Source organism: Monodon monoceros, unplaced genomic scaffold (genome assembly GCF_005190385.1).
Source record: "Monodon monoceros isolate NGI ecotype Baffin Bay Population unplaced genomic scaffold, NGI_Narwhal_1 Super_Scaffold_13, whole genome shotgun sequence".
Classification (NCBI taxonomy): domain Eukaryota; kingdom Metazoa; phylum Chordata; class Mammalia; order Artiodactyla; family Monodontidae; genus Monodon; species Monodon monoceros.
The window spans coordinates 85,780,858-85,789,144 of NW_021703769.1; the positions used below are offsets into that span (position 1 = coordinate 85,780,858).

General features: G+C 60.0%; 1 long non-coding RNA gene across 1 annotated transcript; it reads right to left on the minus strand.

Annotated features, from left to right (window-relative positions):
* Positions 1–3,373: 3,373 nt before the first annotated feature.
* LOC114894768 lies at positions 3,374–5,136 on the minus strand. The gene is made up of 3 exons (XR_003793307.1): positions 4,923–5,136; positions 4,287–4,591; positions 3,374–3,690 (listed from the first exon to the last, which is right to left on the minus strand). It is a non-coding gene; the product is annotated as an uncharacterized LOC114894768 (long non-coding RNA).
* Between the last annotated feature and the right edge of the window lie 3,151 nt (positions 5,137–8,287).

Sequence of the window (8,287 nt, forward strand, 5' to 3'; positions counted from 1 at the left end):
CCATGGGAAACAGCGGACCCTGGGCTGCGTTTTCATTGTCGGCCGGCAGTAGAGTGTCTCCATGAGTTTGTCCCCATGTGTCGCTTTTGTGTGTCTTCCCTGGTCTTCTGACGAGAGAACATGAGCAAAGACCCCGGCAGATGGTGTGATTTAAAGATTTCCTGACACACTTATTCTGTGCAGATGGAGATACACAGGGACAGTGGAAACATGATTATAACACACAACTGAAGGATTCCCTTTGTTCAGGCTTTTTAATTTTTTACCTGTTTTCAACTTCTATGCTGTCAAATCTGACAGTCCTTTTTGAACTTTAAAAATGTGACACATAGGGCTTCCCTGGTGGCGCAGTGGCTGAGAGTCCGCCTGCAGATGCAGGGGACACGGGTTCGTGCCCCGGTCCGCGAAGATCCCACATGCCGCGGAGCGGCTGGGCCGGTGAGCCATGGCCGCTGAGCCTGTGAGTCTGGGGCCTGTGCTCCGCAACGGGAGAGGCCCCAACAGTGAAAGGCCCGCGTAAAGCAAAAAAAAAAAAAAAAAAAGTGACACATAGCAAATGTGACACATAGCAAATGTGATTTGTTTTATGTCTTCTAGAGCTCTGAAAGTTCTCTGCCTTCTAGAAGTCTGATCAACTATGGGAAAACTAGAAAATACGAATTAGCATTTTTTTCATAACTTTCATTTTGAAAAATTTCAATCTTACAGAAAAGTGGTAACAATAGTACAATGAGTGGCTGGGTGCCCTTCACCTGCATTAAGCACCCACTTGCTCTCCCCACCTGGGCTCTGCCATCCATCCACCTGCCATCTATCTGTCATCTACCACCCATCTCCCCACTAGGTATCTATGTATCTTCCATGTATGTATGTATATACAGATGCATCTATCTATCCATCCATCCGTCCATCCATCCATCCATATCTGTCACTTCCACTCCCCACTCCCTGAACCATGTGAAAACAAGCTGCAACATCCTGACCCTTCACCCCAGGTACCACAGGTCTCCCAAGGACAAGGAAGTCCTCCTGCATTACTGTGACACCATCACCACACCTAGTAGTTTGACTTGGATACAATAACGTAATATTTCTCTGGTGGACCCAGTTATGTCCTGAGAGCTGCTTGCTGGTCTGGATGGAGGAGCCAGTCCAGGACTGGGAGCCGAGCTGACCGTCCTGCCTTTTCAACCCCCGTCGGCCCCAACAACTCACTCCCCGTGTTCTCTTCATGACAGTGATATTTCTGAAGCGTCAGGAACAGGTGTCTGCTGGACCCTCTCTGAACCTGGGTGTGTCTCCCCCTCCTCAAGGCAACGGTGTTGGTGAGAACGCTGCAGGGGAGGGTGTGGACCTCCACCAAGACACACGTGGTTGAGTTTGTTCCAAAGCGTTTGTTTAACAACTTATTTTCTCAATCCATTGAAATGTATTTAGTGGCGAGAGGAAGTGAGGGTTTAGTCAGGCAGTTTCTCTAAACTGCCCCAGTGGCATTTAATAAATAACCCTTTCGATTCCTCTAGAACAGCCTTTTCTGGGCCCTTTGGTCTGAGAGCCACGCTGCTCTGATTATCCCAGCTCTATAGTATTGCACCTTCCTTCTCACACTCACAGCCCCTGGTCTTCTTCACTCTGGAAGTTTCTCTGCTCACCCCTCAGTCCCGCCTCTACAGGCCACTTTGATTCCTTGCTCCCTGTGAGCCGAGGTCACCTCTGTGTGGATCCACCAGCCCTGGTCTGACCTGTGCCTTCTGCTCCAGGGAGGTGCTGGCTTCCCGGACATAGGAAGCCTTTGCCATCCAGTGAGCCCGTCTCTCTGGAGGACACCATCTCACCACCTTTCCTCCAGGAGGCCTGGAAAGCCAGTGAGGCGTGTCCCCCACCTTGCCGTGAGCCCCAGGCTCCGACCTCTGCCTGCGGGGCTGGGGGGCGCTGGGGGGGGGCCGGGGTGGGCGAGCCCTGTCAAATCTGAAGGCCAAGGGGGAATGTAGGCCCCTCCCACCCCATCCACAGTCAGGACAGAGGGACAGGGCCTGCAGGCGGCCCCCAGGGAAGGAGATGTGGGTTAGCTATAGGTTCAAGCCAGGTGATCAGCCAGACGTGAACCCTTGGAATTGGCCATGAGTCCTAAAGACCCTGGGAGTTGGTGGTGGTGGGGGGAGCGGTTAGCTGCTTTGGCCTGGCAGGCTGGCAGGTGGCCGGTGGTCAGTAGAGTTTCTGTTTATGTCCCTACATGTTGTGTCCCTGCCCACAGCCTTCCAGTGGCCTCTGTCCCCCTAGAACAAATCCACATCCCTAACTTGGTCTTAAGGCCTGTGTGACCTGCTCACTGCCCACCTGTCTGTCCCAGCCCATGCCCTCCTACCACCCCCTCTTGTTGGTCCTCGACAAACCAAGCCGGTTCCTGCCTCAGGGCCTTTGCACGGGATGCTGTGACCTCTGCTTAGAATGCTCCATCCCGATCCTCTCATCACTGGCTCCTTTTCTTTCTCTTTTTTTTTTTTTTTAAAATGAAATAGCTCTTTTTATTTATTTTTAATTAAATAAAGCCCATTGTGGTGTGTGGGCTTCTCATTGCAGTGGCTTCTCTTGTTGCAGAGCATGGGCTCTAGGTGCGTGGGCTTCAGTAGTTGCGGTGTGTGGCCTCAGTAGTTGTGGCATGCAAGCTCTAGGGTGCGTGGGCTTCAGTAGTTGTGGCGCACGGGCTTAGCTGCTCCGGGGCATGTGGGATCTTCCCGGACCAGGGCTTGAACCCATGTCCCCTGCATTGGCAGGCGGATTCTTAACCACTGCACCACCAGGGAAGCCCCGCACTGGCTCCTTTTCAAACAGGCCTTCCTGACAACCCCAGATTCCTGACCTGGAAGAGTGTACACTTACTTGTCACTTGTTTATTGCTCCCTGAAGAGACTGTGTGTTCCATGAGGGCATCGTGTTAGCGCTGCATCCCTGTGCCGCGCCCAGTGCCTGGCACAGAATCTGTTGCGTGAACGAGTGAATATTTCCTCAAGTGGCCCTGTGAGTTGGCTGTTACCCAGAGGAGGCAGCTGAGGCTCCGAGGTGCTAAAGAGTTTGCTCAAGGTCATATGGCAGATGAGGCAACGAGGGGTGGGCAGAGCAGACCCCCAGCTCTGCTGGTCTCCAGGTCCTTCAGGATTTTCAGGGCAGGACATGCGCCCCCCGCCCCCGCCACCCCCTACACTCACACTCACCTGCTTACCTCTACCAAGTAGATATGAGCTCCGGGTGTCTAGACCAGCCTTGTCCAGTAGAAATGTCATTAAAGCCACATACGGAATTTAAAATTTTCTAGTAAACACATTAAACAAAGGAAAAACAAACAGGTGAAATTAATTGCAATCATACAGTTTACTGAACTCAATATGTCAAAATCTTATTTTAACAGGTAATTAATGTAAAAATTATTAACGAGAAATTTTACACTCTTCACTTTCATACCAAGTCCTGGAGGCTGCGTGTGTTTTACACTAACAACAGCACATCACAGCTCAGACCGGCCATGTTTCAAATGCCCGATGGCCTTGCGTGGCTAGTGGCTCCTGTCCTGGACAGTCCAGATCTGGCGTCGGTTCCTGAAGCTCCCCCAGTGCTCCTTCCCTTAGGTCTTTATTCACAAAATAGCCACAAAACGACTGTGGGCTCATGTGCTATTTAAAACTTCATTGCTGTCTGTGTATTGAAAAAGGAAAATAAAAATGTTTAATAGAGAGTTAAAATCAGCATTGAGAATGCCCTCCTGGGCTGCTGGCTGCCTATTCTCCCTTTCTGGGGAGGCTGGACTGGAAAGGCCTGATCCCAAGCTGGGGCCTGGGGCGGCCTGAGATGACGACTTAATTAACACCCGCCCGGCACTTTTGATCTTCAAGGAGCGGTGCCCACTCAGCTGAGGCTGCTCCTGGATTAAGTGCCCTGAACCAAGAAATCCTTGCCCAGAGATAAAGGGAAATGTGCTGTTTCGTCATTACAAATTGCTCTGAAATCTGCTCTGGCACCCGGCAGAGGCCTGGGTCTGAACGCCCCGCTGGCCCCCACCTGCACCACCCAGACGAAAGCAGCTGGGCGGCTGTGCCCTTGCCTCAGGGCACCGGGCCCTGCACGTGTGCGCAAGGCTGCTGCCTTCGTGGGCAGGAGGCTCAATGGCGGGGGGCAGCCGGGCATGGTAAGGTTATCGGCCCCCACTTTTCAGATGAGAGAACAGACTCAAGGCAGTGCAGGGACAAACCACCTCAAGGCCAAGGTCAAGGGGCAGAGGGCAGCTAGAGCACCTTGGGACTGGGGATCAGGTGGACGTGGGCTCCAGTCCTGATGCCTTCACTGTCAGGTGGCCACATCATCCGGCATGCCTGTCTGAGAAGTGCAGGACAAGCCGGCCTGAGGGTCTCCTCTGGAGCACAGGGAGAGCCCGTCCTGAGCAGCCACGGCCCAGGAGCGACCACCTCAGACAGCGTTCTGCGGCTGTGGGCAAATGCCTGACTTCCTGGTATCTGTCAAATGGGAGGTGGGGCAGCTCTCCACTCTCAGGGGTCACTCAGGGACCGAGGTGCCCAGTAGATATTAGTCATGACTCCCACTGTGAAAAAAATGATGAGAGCAATAATGGAGCGCCGACTGGTGCCAGGTCCCAGGCAGGCACTGCACAGGGCAGAGCAGGAGTGGGGTGAGGGGGGCTTGTAGGGTGAAATGCTGGCTGCGCACCACCAAGTGCTGGGCTGGCTGACAGGTCCTTACTGAAGCCCCCCGCCCACCACCTCTAAGGAACGGCCAAGGCCCTTCCCTCTCCTCCCAGGGTGCGGGGGCCATGGGCGGTGCCGGAGGGAACCCAGCGAGGGGCAGACGGCCAGACAGTTACCCCAGCTGCGCCGGGAGCCCCCCTTTGCTCCTATTCGGAGCACCTGACTCACCTTAATTATAGGTCCGCGGCACGTCGGGGCGCGCCGGGGACGCCCGAGATAGTCCGGAAGCACCGGCTCCGGGGGCGACCGGACATCCCGGGCAGCCAGGTGCGCCTTCACCGCCCACCGGCACCTCCCCACCCCGACCAGCGGAGCTCCCCGCAGCGCCCCCTTCTTCCGCCAGGGGCCCTCTGGCTGGCCTGGGGGCGCCCGCAGCCTGCCCGGGTCACGTGTCCCGGGTCTGGGGTCCGAATTGTGTGTGTGTGTGTGTGTGTGTGTGTGTGTGGCGGGGGCGGGGAGGGGGGCGCACGCGGGGGGGGGGGGCGCACGATTGGGGGGGCGCACGCGGGGCGGGGAACTGGCCGGCGGTCCGAGCCGGCCTCCCGCCCTGGGCGGGGATGCCCCGCGGAGCCTGCAGCGCCGCGCCCACGCGCTCACCACAGCCGCCCACGCCTCCTCCGACTCCAATGTATATTTAGCCTCTTTATCAAATGTTTGCAGTGAACCGTGCGAACCGCCTAATAGCGGCTGGAAGTGAAACTCGATTCCCGGACAGAAAGCAGCATGTGACCGCGCCTGAGCTGCAAGGATCGCCGACAGGGGCAGGTGCTGGAGCCCCCACGCGCCCGGCCTCCGGAGTGAGGTCCCCTCTCCCGCCGAGCATCCGAAACCGCCTTCCCACTTAGCCCCCTTCTCCAGAGATGAGGACGCCAGAGTCTGAAACGGGGAGGGGTGTCGGGGAGAGGTGCCAGGGCTGGGAAGTCCACGCGTGCGTGGGTTCTCATCCAAGTTGGTGACCTCTTGGTCAAGACAGTCCAAGGTCTAGGAAACAGCTTCTAGGGATCTATTTCTGCCAGTTTCTTCTGAGGATCCGGGGGGAGGGTGGGGCGGGCTGGGTTGGGGGTCCCTGTCCCACCCCAGGGCAGGCCTTGGTGCGCCAACGCGCGTCGTGCCCCGAGTCTCCCCCCAAAACGGCTGTCGCGCGGCTGCACAAGTTTGTGCCACCCTCGCGCAGCCGCTGTTGTCGTGGTCGCTATGACGACGCGCCGCGGTTTTATTTTTAATAGCGGCCAGCGATTAGAAGGATGCCTGCGCCGCCCCCCCGCAGATCTCCAGTCCCGGTGGTGGATGCACCCAGGCCTGCCCCTCTCCCCGCCTAGCTTTGGTTGGCGCTCCCGTAGAAGGCGCCCCCCACCCCCGTTTCCGCGTTCCCAGATCTCCTCCCCTCCGCCCCAAACTCGAACCGAGAGCCCCTGAATTGCCAGGCCGGGATGGGGCACAGAGGGAATCACCCTTCGAGGTTTGCTCAGAGGTGGCGGGACACCCAGGAACCAGCGAGCCTCTGTACAGAGGTTAGAGCCGGAAGGGCCCCTGCCCCCACCCCCCCTGCAATACAAGGTGACCTTTCCTCTTTCATTACCACACCCACTATCAAACCGAGTCCTTTCACCCCAAAGAAGTGTCCTCGGGTCCCCTCTGCCTGCGAGGAATCCGAGGCTCAACCAGACGTGCTGCAGTCAGCAATCAGGATGAGTGAGCCACGGAGGGCTCTGCTCGGGGTGCAGCCTGAGTACTGGCAGTGTGCTTTTGGCGGCCGTCCAGAAACCGTCCAGTGGTCTCCCTCCGAAGCAATGGAGGTCCACCTGGGTGGACAAGGGCTGGCTCAAACGTGCTTTTAAACGATCTGCCTCGGTCATCCTTCATCCTGACCCCTGAAAGCGCGCTTGAGGGGGGAGGTCGCAGGTGGGGCTACGGTAGACGAGGCAGGTGCGTTGGCGGGCTGCAGGTGTGTGGAGGCCAGTGGAAGAGCGCTGGTAGCCCCGGCCCATTGGTAATCGCAGGAGGGGCCCACCCCTCCCCCCAGGAATTTGGGGGAAGGCGAGCGCCCCCCAAGCGCCCACTGGACTCCGCCTTTGAAATGCCAGAGCCGATGGAGCCGAGGATGAAAGACCGCCTGCGGGGCTGCGCCTTTACTGCCTTTGGCGGGAGGGCGGCCGCGGCGGGCAAGGGCCTAATCCACAGGATGGGGGCGTGGGGGTGGAGGGCTAGGGCAGGCGGAATTCTCCTTCGGCCGCCCACCGCTCCGCAGTCTCCTCGCCTCTAACGGCCTCGCCGTCTAGGTTCGGGGTCGCTTGGCACGTCACCCCTTTAGCCGATACCGGGGCTCGTCCGCCCCCTCGAGGGACCCGCCGCCGGGGTGCGATTCCGCCAGGTCTAGGCAGGCGGAATCTACCCAGCCCGGCGCATCGCCCTTTGGTGGCGGGGGAGCCGTCTGGCCCAGTTCAGGCCTCGGCCTCCCTCGCGTCTCTCCCCCGCATCGCTCTGTGCGGCGCCGCGGCCGGAGGTGGCGCTCTGTGCGCCCAGCGGATCCCGGCGCGGGAGGCTCAGACTCCCGGGTGCCTCATGAGCGGCTCTTTTCTTTTCCTTGCCTTCCAACCCCTCGAGTTCCCGGCTCAGGCCGCCGCCCGGCTTTCCACGAGGCAGCGGGGACTTGGAGGATGAGGGGTCCCAGGGTGGGGACGAGGCACGCTGCAGCCCCCTCCTCCGACCTGGGCGCTCTCCCCTCGTGGACTGTGGGTGGAGGCTCCTCAGTCAGACGCCCCAGTCATCGGATTCTGGGCGGGGGCGCGTGGCAGCCGCCAGGTGAGTGCCCCAGACGCACCCCTAAACCCGCCCCACCTCTCACTAGAGACTCACTCCCCCTCCTTTTATGGAGAGGGGGAGGCAGGGGCCCATGATCCAAACCGTGGAAAGAAGCCGGAGCGCCGGGGCGGGGGGCGGGAGGCGGGGGCCGGCTCGCTTTTGCCCTTTTTGGCGTAGCAGTTCTGGGCGCTGCCCTCTGCCGCCGCTGGGGCCCGAGAGAGGCGAGCCGGCGACGGCGGCACTTCTGCGGCGGCCTCCTCCCCTCCCCGTCCGGTGCTGCAGGATTGCAGCTGGCACTGGAGGGTGGGCAAGCTCGAGGGAGGGGTGCGCGGGGAGCCCCGGCGGCAGTGCTCGGGGCCGGGAGCGGGGCCTTGATGGATTTTACTGCCTGCGTGAGCGCGTGTGTGTGCTCACTGCGGAGGCGGCGGCGGCGGCGGCGGCGGCGGCCGGGCCCTGCCCGGCCCGTGCGTCCCCCGCACGCTTCCGAGGTGCGGGTCGTGGGCCCGGAATCCGGGGGAGGCGAGGGGGAGGGGGCGGGGGAGGGGCGCGGCGGCGGCGGCGGCGCTATAACCCCCTCCCCGCCGCCGGCCGGCTCCACACGCGCGCCCTGCGGAGCCCGCACAACTCCGGCGAGCCGGGCCTCCCCGCGCCCCTCCTCCTCTCCTGCCGGCGGCGGCGGCGGCGGCGGCTCGGCCCTGCGCCCGCCCTCAGGCCCGCGCGGCGAGGCCCCG